Below are 11626 nucleotides of genomic sequence, written 5' to 3'. Positions count from 1 at the left end.
TTTCCTGTCTGCAAGTTTCAGTTTTTCTAAGACAACTTGCCTTACCCCAGCCCTCATCAGAGAGGCTGAATTTCCTCTGTCATTTCCTTTGGTGGATGTTGAACTTCCTAATATAAGAAAAATTGTTTGATTCTTAGCAAGTAGTATTTTAAAAACACAAACACAACATAATTTTATATTTATAGTTCAATCTCACTAGGATTTGAAGCTTCTTAAATGTCCTGTAAATATTTTGATTTATATCATGCCTAGAATACTAATAAAACTGATAATGCAGCAGTGTCTGACTATAACATATAATTTAAAAAATAAATTTTGTAAGGAAAATTATGTAAGTATGGCAATGCATACTAAAACCAAAAAAATATCAATATTAGCTCTTTTCTTTAGAGCAATCACCTACCACTATACAGTCACTGTCTAGTGCAAGAAAAACTGAACTTGTGATTCAACTGAAAAACTAGTTCATCTGCAAAAGTTTTGGTCTAAAAAATGTGTGCACTACATTACCATCTTCTAGACTTCTGAGGTATGTCACTCATTATATATTACAGAGGCACATCTGCTTCCATACCTGGAAACTTCCTGCTCTTTGAAAAAAACCCTCAAAAATTCTTAAATGCTCAAAAAGTTTTACATGGTAGATGAACATTGCCAGACTGTTTAGAGCTAATGACTTCACTGGAAGTATCAGCATGAAAAAGGCTTCACAACGTAGATTTTCAATAATCCTCAGTATCAGACAGCTCCTTCAGTTGCAAGCAGAAATTTACATGTTAAATAATTATATTATTAAGAATATGGTGTCTTGTTTGCACTCTCTCCTACTGATTTTTTTTTTTTAAAAGGTCTTGCAAGAAGTGTCTTCATAAAATATGTGGCTGATCTGCTGGGTAGAAATAGACAGCTACAGTAGACTGTACCATAAGAAATGTCTGTGTCTGGGTTTGTTTGGTTTTATTTTACTTCCAGATCATTACTGTGAGAAAGCATCAGCTTGAGCCTAATACGATTGCTCTGGTGGTTTTTATAGAGCTCTTACCATTATTGAAATTGGACTTGCTATTTCCCCCAAGCATATGCCTGAATAGCTGAAAGATCTGTGCATCAGAGTGGAATTTAAAAAGGGGTAGAACAATATTTTAAATGGTGCATAGAATAGGAGATTTTTTTTTTTTGCCTTCTCTTCTAATAATGTAAGGTCAGTCAAAAGACAAGTATATTTTTTGTCTTTACTGGAGGTGAAATCTCCAGGTGTAGGTGCAGCTTGGGCTACAGTGAACAATCCTGACAGAATGCTTAAGTTTTTGGGATCTGTGGTTACTCACTTCTGGAATAACATTGTAGAATTAAATCTGATTCTCCAACTTTTATGGAAGAATGACACCAGCATATGAGCTCCAGAATGTCTGCAAGTGCAGGAAGTGTCAGATCATCTTGTTCTTCAGACTATAAACAAAAATCACTATGTCTGAGAGTAACTTAAAAATAGAAAAAGGGCTCTACATAATTGTAGGCTTTTACAACTGACAAAATATTGTTCATTTTAATTAGCCTCTCTCCTACACTGTCGCCTGAAAATATTCTATCTGAGACCTTAGTCATCTGCGTAAAAAGAAGCAAAATATTAAACCTACAATTTCACATTATGGAGGTAACCTTGTACAAAAACATATTGAACCAGTGCATAACATTTCAAAATATTTTGCTGGCAAGGAGTACCTACTAGTCCACAGTATTTTCATGTGAAATAACCTAAAATTTGAGGTAAAAAAATGTTCTCAGATAAATATCCTATGATGGAACGGAATATAAATCTGGTCTGTAAACTGATCAAGGTCTTTACTGCATCACCAGGTTAAAACACAAGTCTTAATTAAGGTACACTACTCACTACTGTATTAGTATTCTGTATACAATTCTGTATTCAGAATGCAGCATAAGATGGGCAGGACACAGTTTAAGGTTCTTTCAGGAGTTCTTGAGAAGGTGTAATACACAGACAGCAGAGCATAAATTAAATATTTGGCTTATAGATTGTGTTTGCATACTCTGGAAAAGTAAAAAGTAAATAGTGTGGGGAAAAAAAATCTTCAAATTTTCTATATCTTCTGTACTGCATACCACAGCTACAATTACACATTAAGTATTCTGTTTAATCTAGTCTATATGTGCAAATCAGAATGGCTTTCACCATTTCCTTTGGGAAAATTCTCCACAGACTTCTAGATTTTGCTGTCACAGAGGTTATCCAGAGAGTTAATTTTTGTCCTTCCTTAACTCCATGTTACTCATGTTTCTGCTCTCCTTCAGTCTCCTTAACTCATTCCTGCCCTTTACAGAGAAAGCCTTTAGAAATTTGCAGAGAGCTAAACATCTGCTCCTTCCTCCTGCCAGTGAGGGTTTTCTGCTATCAGTGATGCTTCTGAAAGCAGCCTTTTCAAAAATAAATTTGCAATAGGTAGGAGATTAAATTGCATGCTGTTGTATAAGCACACCTGTGACCCTCAGCTAGTCCTGCCTCCTGTTGTGCCAGATGCTGGATGGGCTGATGGTGGACATGAAACCAGAGCCAGGGACTTTTCACAATCAGCTTGTAATTTACTAAAGTGACTTGTCACATCTAGATCTTTATTCCCTGGATCATTACCCCCATCATGAAGTGAAGGAGAACACAACAGACAAGTTATACCTTCAATTTGGATCAGTGCTGAGGAAACTTCATTACTCCTGAGAGAAACAGGAAAGGAAGGACCAGCGAGGGAACCCAGGGCTCTTGAGCACTCCAGTAAACTCTGGGGTTGAAGTTGCACCTCATGTGATTTGGGTGGGCTTATTGTTTTGTCTTGGGTTGGGTTTTTTTGTTAATAGGAATTGGAATCTTTGCTGATAAAGCTTGATTCTCAATGAAAAATGATGGACAAAATATCCTCCCATGCTGAATCCCCCCACTTATCCACAGAGTGGCTCCCAGCCCAGAACATGCAAACTGCTGTTAGTTATTGAAAAGGTGTGACTAATGCCATGGACAATGAGTGGGAGGGTGCAAGGGTATGATCCCAGGTTCCAAAGCCTGTGTTGCAGGTTTGCCAGCCTCAGTGGCAGAGAGGTGAAAGGAAATGCTCCATCGAGTCCTTCTGGGGCAACGGGGAACACAGTGTTGCACTCCCAAAATGAACCTGTGGGAGCTGGTGCACCCAAGAGCACCGCCCAGCTCATGGGTCACACCAGCTCGTGGGTCACACCAGCCGTTGGGAGGCTGTCTCTGCACTTCTCTTTCTGTTAGGTCTTCTCCTTTCTGCTGCCTCATTCAATCCAGCCCTGCTTTCCCATGTAAGAAGCAGGTGGCTGTTTGCTTCTTTCCGTGTCTTGGTCCTGCACACAGGGGTTTGCTACCCCTGATGCAAATGCCTAATTTTATTTGTTATTCCCTTTCCTGCAGTTGTTCAGCCCCTGTGTAACACAGCATCTCCCAGGACTTGCTCTAACCAGCAGTGCTGAGAGATTTCAAGCCAACATAAAGCCTTTGAGAGATCTGAGATCCCAGTCAAATGAGAAAGGGCAAGCTCTGCTCTCCAAGCCTTAGCTGGACCCCTTGAAACCCTCACACCTACAGATCATCTAGTTACAAATGCACAGGAAGTGTGCCTGACCACAGACCACAGTGGCTAGTTAACTTTTTTTCGTTATAAATTATTATTCCTCATGGGATTCATTATGATTTAATTAGCAAATAGGTTTTGGGAGTTTTTCCCCTGTTAATACTGTGTCTCACTATGTCAGTTAAAAAGAAAATTTGACTTCAATCACACAATATAGAGCTGTTAAAAACTGCTATGCAAACTTTTGTGGGAGAAAAAGTCTTGAGGGGGGAGGTAATACTAATATCATAAGTCATAAATTTATGTTGAAAAAGAGCACAGAAATCAGACAAATAGCTTGTATTCTTTTTCTGACACATTTTAGTGTAGAATTTTTAAGACATAGTCTTGAAATCTGGTAGGAGCATTAGTATCTTTTGGTGGTTTGGGTTGGGTTTTTTTCTTCCAGCTTTCTTTTTCTGTTCTAATTATCCAAAACAGAACCAGAAGAAACTTTTCATAAATTCCTCTTAAATAGACCAATAGAAGGGTTTACCTCAGTGCAAATTGCCTAGTTGCACCATTTTAATCTGACACACTGTTCAAAATATTTTTAAAGCCAGCTGAGGGAATGGAATAGGTACATTTCTTTGCAGCAGTGAGTCAGTGGAAAGAGACACAGTGACTCCAGGGGAAGCAACTTACATGTTTCATTGCCTTTTGAGCAGGTATTACCCATCTTGTGGAGATTACAAACTTGATAGCCCACTTCCACATTAACCAGGTACAGAACTCTTTTTAGAAGCATGCTGATCATTTTTCAGTGTGAAGTTCTTTTCTCTTAACTTTATGGTCACTTCTTATCTCTCATGATTGAACAGAACACCTCTGAACTCATAACGCCTGAAAGATGACAGTAATATGTCTTCTGCAAATGATATACTTTGGATATCTGTACACTTCCTGCTTTAAAAGGAAATGTTCACAAAGACAACAAATCATGGGAATTTTCTGGTTTAAATGAAATACTCCATCTTCAGGATTCCAGGGAAAGTGCTGAGGTGAATCCATGGCTTCCCCAGAGCACTGCAATGATGAATGAAAACATACTGTAAAGCTTGATATATAATCTAAACTCCCTGCCTTCACTCCATAGAAGGTTACATTTCTACTCCCAGTCCAAGAGATATGAATAATTTTATTATCTGTGCATATGCAAAATCATACTGGGAGTCAGTGCAAACATAAATTTCCCCATGTGTTTTCCAGAATGTGAAGCTCTGCTCATATCCATGTGCAGCCAAAAAAAATTTTGGTAAAGAGGTAATAATTTTAAATCAAAACCAGAAATTAATCCATCTGTTTCATATTTCCAATCTACCAAGTGGCAACTGTCCTTATTCACAAAGAGAAGAGCATTCCAGTGGCATTATACTCTGTGTCATGGACAAGATCTTGTTCTCCACTGTGGTTTTCACTGAAAACTGTAAAAGAGGCAGGGAAAAAATTATAAATATGATATTATGAAATACTTAATTTATTAAACAGCTAAAAAGTACTTCCATAATTAAAACTAGATATATTCATATTGACATATTTTTAGTGGGAGAAGTATGCTTTGCCTAGTATTTCTTATCAGAAAAAAGGAATCCTAGTTTGACCCTCAGTTCAACATTCCCATGCTTTCATTGCTTACAGCAGGCCTTTGAAATTCAGTGAGAAGAAAGCCCTGAAGATGAATACCTGTAGTGTCTCTCATTAAATTCCATTTGTCTATGTCCCAGGTCCATGTGTGGTGTCATTCCCATCTGTCAGCAAAGCCATGGCAGCATGCCAAAATAACAACTGAACAGGAATGCTTGGACACACAACAAAATAACCAGAAACACCTGCTCCATCAGGAGCTCTATGCAGGAAACCTCCCTGAGTAAAGTGCAGGGAGGGAAATCTAAACCACCTTCCCCTCCTTGCAGACTCTCCCTCAGATGTGTTGCATGGCCTCAGGGTCTCGCTCTCAGCTCTAAAGGAACCATGTGAACAAAGAGTTTTCCCACCTTCTCCATATAAGCAGAGACCCAAAGCAGGATTTTTCAAATATTTCACAAAGCCAGTACAAGGCCCAAATATATCTTCCCTTGATAAGGTTTCTTTGGACAGCTGCAGTAGTTATTCAGAGTTCAGGCTAACTATGGATGCTCAGAGCTGATAATACTGATAACATTTGATAATAATATTGCCACATATACTAACAACAGAATTACTGCCAGCCCACGTGAGAAACCTAGGAGATGAATCTAACAACATTAAAATAAAACTATGACACTTCTTGAAAAGTCAAAAATCTGTCAGCTAAAAAAGGACAAATTAAGATCATCTGACATATTACTTTAGTCCTCTTGTACCTATAGCTGAGACAATCCTTCATGACATGGCATGGTGAATTCAGGAGTCTTCATGGGTCCTTTTGCTGCACAGGTGAGACATTGCAAAGGACGTCTGAGATTGGGGTGACCACAGCTGGTTACCAAATGCTTCCCTGGCACATTTCTTCCAGAAGGCTGGAAGGATTCTCCAGGAGGAAATGTCACTTTTGTGGCTCCGGCAGATACTGCCATACAGAAGAGCTCAGTGTCTGGAGATCTACAAGCAGGTATGGGGGAAGCTGCTCGGGCAAGGGCTTCACAAGGACGTCTTGATGGAAAAACGCTCAGTAACAGTTGTTATTGTTGAGCACTTCAGGATAAAATAACACATTCCCATAGTAAATGGCTGCAGAAGGGAGAAAATCTTAAAGAGGGTTGGGGGGGTAGGTTGAATTTTGCAGTTCATTAAAACAATTTTCTTCCTGCAGATACATTTGGAGTTGTTTAAGGTATACAGAGATATTTGGCACCCTGACTGCAGTGAATTTCCCTTCAAGCAAAGTAACAGTTCTTTTACTTCTTTTTATTCACTGAGTTCCACCAGATATAAGAGAACAAAGTGTACCTGGAGCCTGAAAAGGGCCCCTATGTCCTAAACCAATGTAAAAGCCTGCTTCATTAGCACACATCATTAAACATTTCATACAGAAAGGCACCATCTGCTCTTGAAAATTCTAGGACCTCAGCACAGAAGGTACTGATTGCCCTCAGCAAAAAGGGAGAGCATTTTTGACTGAACCTGCTAGACTTGGAACTGGGGTTATTTTGCCAAAATTAGGGTTTTTCTCTGTTGCACTGTCCACTTCTCCCCTGGTCTTGCTGGGTATCAAGAGCAGTCTCCAGTTCCTTCCCACTTGTTGCTGGGTTCCTGAGGATGGGAAGTCATGGACTTGTTGGACAGTAGTATTTGAAATTCATCAATTATGTATATCCATTTTCTCCCCTGTAATCTCACAGCATCGGGCAGCTGCACCCTTACACCACCATACAGAGGCTTACACCAAAGCAAACACTGGGCTTAATTCTGGTACTGGTTTCCCATTCACAGCTCCTGATTGCTGCCCCAAGAGCAAGAAGGGCAGGGCCAATGTCACCAACGGCGTCCTCAGTGCCCCAGCTCTGTCCTACACCACTGTGGCCACGCCAGCAGGTAGGATGTGCTGCAACCTGCAGGGTCACACTGCCCATAAACTGTGAGCTCAGAACACCCTGGGAGCTCCTCAGAACTGACTGTCAGACCAAAGAGCTGCAGCTGAGGGATGTGGCTACTGCCATCATTTTGTGCTGAATGAGTAAATGCCTGGTTTTTCAGGAAACTGATCACACAAAACAAATTTCATTACATAGACAAAAACACATTCATGAAGATTTTGTGTTTCCTTAACGGCCAAGAAACCAATCATAATTAGGGATAAGCCATAGTTCATAAAGATGTGAAATTATTTATTTGGAATATTTGTATCATATTTAAATATCCATAACCTTATATCAGATGCCTAGTATATTCTGGAAGTTTTCCCTATATTTTTGCAAAAAATAGTGTCATAGTTTTAGGAAATTCCCCCCAAAAAAGAAAACTCCTAATAAATTACACACTATTGTGTTTAATATTGTACATTACTGGAATAATAGTGATTTTGAAAAGAAAAACAGTCTATGAAACATATAAATATTTTATTCAAACAAAACAAGATAGTCGTAGGGAAAAAAAGTCTAAATTTATCAAAATCATTTTTCCATCTTTTGTACAACTGTGCTAGAATTATTATTTTTCACAATAAACTAAATATTTTATCAAAGGTGTGGTACTATTTGAAAACTAAAATATTATGTTTAATGCCATGAAAATTTCCATCTCTGAAAATGACCACCTTATCACAATTGATAAAATTGTCAACTAGGGGTTGCATATCTGGCAATGTCATCTAACCTACAGTTTTTTCCTATTTTCCAAATGTGATAATTTTAAGTTTTTTCATGGTTATCAGCCTAATTGTCCCTATGTTTTGCTCTCTTCTTTATTGCAAGACCAAAAAATAGATAAAGCTTCTCAGCAGCTCTTTTGTTCTACCCTTCATTTGCCCAATTACTTGTTACAAACTCTGGGACTTATCTGAAATGCAGAGAATGTTTTTTTCTACATCATTAGTGTGAAACTGGTTTATATTCCTCAGAAATACTTCATTTTTATTGCTTTTTAAAAATCATTATTGTAGACTGAATTATTTCCATTTGTAATTCTGGAAGTACTTACTGACCCCCAAATTACTGACATCCCTTTCTTCTTCTGAGTTCTTTTGCCTGCCTAACATCTGACTGCAATGATTCCAGCACTGCTAGGCATTTCCAGTGTTTTATTCCTAACAGTTCTTTATAAAATTGTAGGGCCATGTTTCACAATGTAATATTCATTTTTCTTATGTGTCTTTACTTACTAAAGTATATTAACACATTTGAAGAAAAAAAAGGTTCATAAACTTTCCTGTAAAAATAAGTTTCTTCAAGACATTTGGTACGTTGCTGTAGTGCAAAGTCATTCCTCATCATTCCTAGTAAAGAGAGAATTAGCATTCCTTCAGTCACTTATCTTTATAAGAATTAAAATTCTTTCCAGGATATTTAGTTCTTAGAGCATTTTATCACAGCACGTTTATGTTATAAGCATGCACTTTCTTGTTAGGAATGACATTAATTTTCCAGTTAGTTATCAAAGCAAATTACTTCTAAATTTATAGCAGTCTGACATAGATTTACAGAATTAGAGCATAAATCTTCCTTGCTATCTTCAAAAACATAGGATGATACGTGCCTTTGCCCAGTCACAGTATGTAACCAGATGTGCTTGTTTTTTTAGGAAAATATTATTCTCTCCTTATCTAAATCATATGTGTCTGTGATTTGATGAATATGTTCCTTCAATTGCTTCATCACCTTCCTAACAAAGTCATTTTCTAACAGGGAAGACAAGGCACTGACAATATTGAACTGTCACTCCCCAAATTTGTACTGCACACATGAAATGACCTTGAATTAGCATCTAAAGCAGCACTGCTGCTTCCTCAGAAGTACAGAACTAGGGACGTTAGTCTGCCATGAGGATAAAGAGGACTCCACAGGGCAAGTCTAGGGCAGGAATAACACTCTTTTTTATTCTAGTATCAAGATGTCTGTCTCTTGATTTCCCATTTCTCTCATGGGGTTGATTTGGTATTTGCTGATGATTCTTTATTATTTTTCTCTTGCTCAAAGCAAGGAAAGATCTCTCACTCCAGGACAAAACAGAATTCAAGCAAAACACTTCTCCAGCACTTCTGAGTCTCAGTTGCTCTTTTTGCTGCAGTGCATCTCTGGCACTATGCTCACAGTCATGCCTCTGCTCTAGTACTAATTTTAGCCTTTGGATACTTCAGCTGTGAGCCATAGCCTCTTTTTAACCACAAATTACTTTTGGGTTCCTATGGGCCTGTTCATGTTCATGTTTTTCTCTTCTGACTCTCCTTTCTCCCAAAGGGGAGTGAACCTCTACCATCCTTTCATGCAATGGCGTTTCTTACTTGATAATTGTTTTCTGCTTTTCCCACCTCCATTTCAGCCTATTTTCTCTCCTCAGTAATGTAAGTACTGACTTTTTTCCTTAAGAACATTTTTTCTAAAAATATCCTCCAGTGGATAGAATTGACTAGACTTTTGACTGAAAATGTTCCCTATTAAAATTGAATTGGTAAACTCAGTAAAAAATTAGAGAGACAGAGGGAGAAAAGAGAGAGGACACAGAAAGCAAATATGAGACACGTTCTTTAATATTTTCAGGGGAAAATTTCTATGCTTACCTTAGAAATGTCTTTTGGAGAAGATTTATGCATGATACGAAGTCAAACGAGTGAGGAGTTATTTCACATACTGTAATGGTCATCTCCAATATTGATATTAAATGCCAATGTTGATGATCAACTGGCCATCTCATACAGAAGCCTAACCCATAAACTCCTTTTTACATTTCTATTTTCTTTTTTCTATTTTCTATTGCTTTTTTTTCATAAAAATATATGGTACATCTCTGATTAGTGCTATAATAATACCTATTATTGTGATTATATGAAAGCAAGGTTTATAAATAAATTATTCTAAAGCCCTAACTCCAGCAATTATAGATATAATGTTTTGAAAAATGGAAGCAAGTCAAATATTTGACAAGAAGTTAATCAACTGGAATCTCTATGGAAAGATTTACTGTTCTATTATATGGAAGTACAGCCAGCCACACAAGCACCCATACATACATGGGTGAGTAGATGTCTATACACCATCCGAATATCTAGAATATTTCAATTCCAAACAAACATAGAAGCCTCTTGATCTGTCATCTCAGTAAGCTCAGAGTTTAATGAGTGAAGCATGAGATGCAATGCAAAAAGTAATTACTCAGAAGAGGAAATCAAGTATCATTTCCCTTCCTGATGTAACCAAAGATAGACTGGCAAATGTAACAAAACTTTACTAATGTGTTAGGGTAATTTGCTGCTCTTGCAGCATCATAATACTAGTGAGTCAAGGGGCATTCTAACATTAAAACACATAATTTAATGTAAAAGCTACACTTTGCAGAGACTTAGCTTCCAACCAATTGTGGCAGTGTTAGCTTTATGGTTGGATTCGATGGTCTTAAGTGTTTTCCAGTCAAAATGATTCAGTGATTCTACTAGAGGTAAATAACTAAAATGGCATATCTGACATATTTAGAGAAGACTAGAGTGGTGAGCTAGCCAGCAATTTTTCATTAAGGTTATTTTCATTAAAACAGAAAACATCTGTTCCATGAAATTGAGATTTTCTAGTGGTTGTCTTCATTTTTCTCTTCTGTTACTGATGAGAGCTACAGCTACCCATGCCATAGCCCCCTGCATTTCATTTTGGGGAAAGCTGCAAAGCTAACAGAACTCCCTGAATGGGCATCAGCTGAGAGGAGCAGAAGGGCAAAACATTTCACATTTAGCTGCTGGTAACCCCAGCTGAAGACTAATATTTTCACTTATGGAAAGGAAGAGGAAAGTGAGCAGTACTTTCTGGGCAGGCAGACAGCTACCAAGCCAAAACTCTCTGCAAACACTTTTTTTTTTTTTTAATTTTTTAATTTAAAAAAATCTCCTTCTGTTGAAGTAAATGAAAAAAATTGTGTATGATGTTGGAAGGTGGAGGAGGGAGGGAGGTCTGTTCATCATACTTTTTACCCCAGTTCTGGAGGCAAATATATTCCAAACTTTTTTATTAAGCCAAATGGATTTCTAGTTTCCAAATATCTAGCTATTTTATCAGATTTCTGACCACGTGCCAAACACACCTCATATATTTACATGGGGTTTCACTAGAGAAGGATTTGCATGGTTCACAAAAACCATCCCCTCCCTGCTCCCACCAGGCCTCCCAGAAATCATGTCCCACCAGTCAGGGTGCTGCTCTCCATCCTACCTGCTCAGCCCACGCTACTCATTTCCACCTCCAGAAGGACCTTATCCTTCTCTTCTCACTCTCCCCATGCTCAGGGGCCCAGGCCCCACATTCCTCCATTCTGCTGATCTTCCACAGGCATTTACTTGTGTTTCCCAGGTATCACTGCTCTTTACT

General features: G+C 38.1%; 1 long non-coding RNA gene across 2 annotated transcripts in view; it reads left to right on the top strand.

The window, feature by feature from the left end:
• Positions 1-9470: 9470 nt before the first annotated feature.
• Positions 9471-11626, top strand: part of LOC119708482 — a 38521-nt gene continuing 36365 nt past the window's right edge. For both annotated transcript variants that reach the window (XR_005259081.1, XR_005259082.1), the window contains exon 1: positions 9471-9618. This is a non-coding gene — a long non-coding RNA (uncharacterized LOC119708482). The remainder of the gene's footprint in view (positions 9619-11626) is intronic.

This window comes from Motacilla alba, chromosome 1A, assembly GCF_015832195.1.
Source record: "Motacilla alba alba isolate MOTALB_02 chromosome 1A, Motacilla_alba_V1.0_pri, whole genome shotgun sequence".
In the NCBI taxonomy this organism is placed as follows: Eukaryota; Metazoa; Chordata; class Aves; order Passeriformes; family Motacillidae; genus Motacilla; species Motacilla alba.
This window is presented reverse-complemented; position numbering and strand designations above follow the sequence as displayed.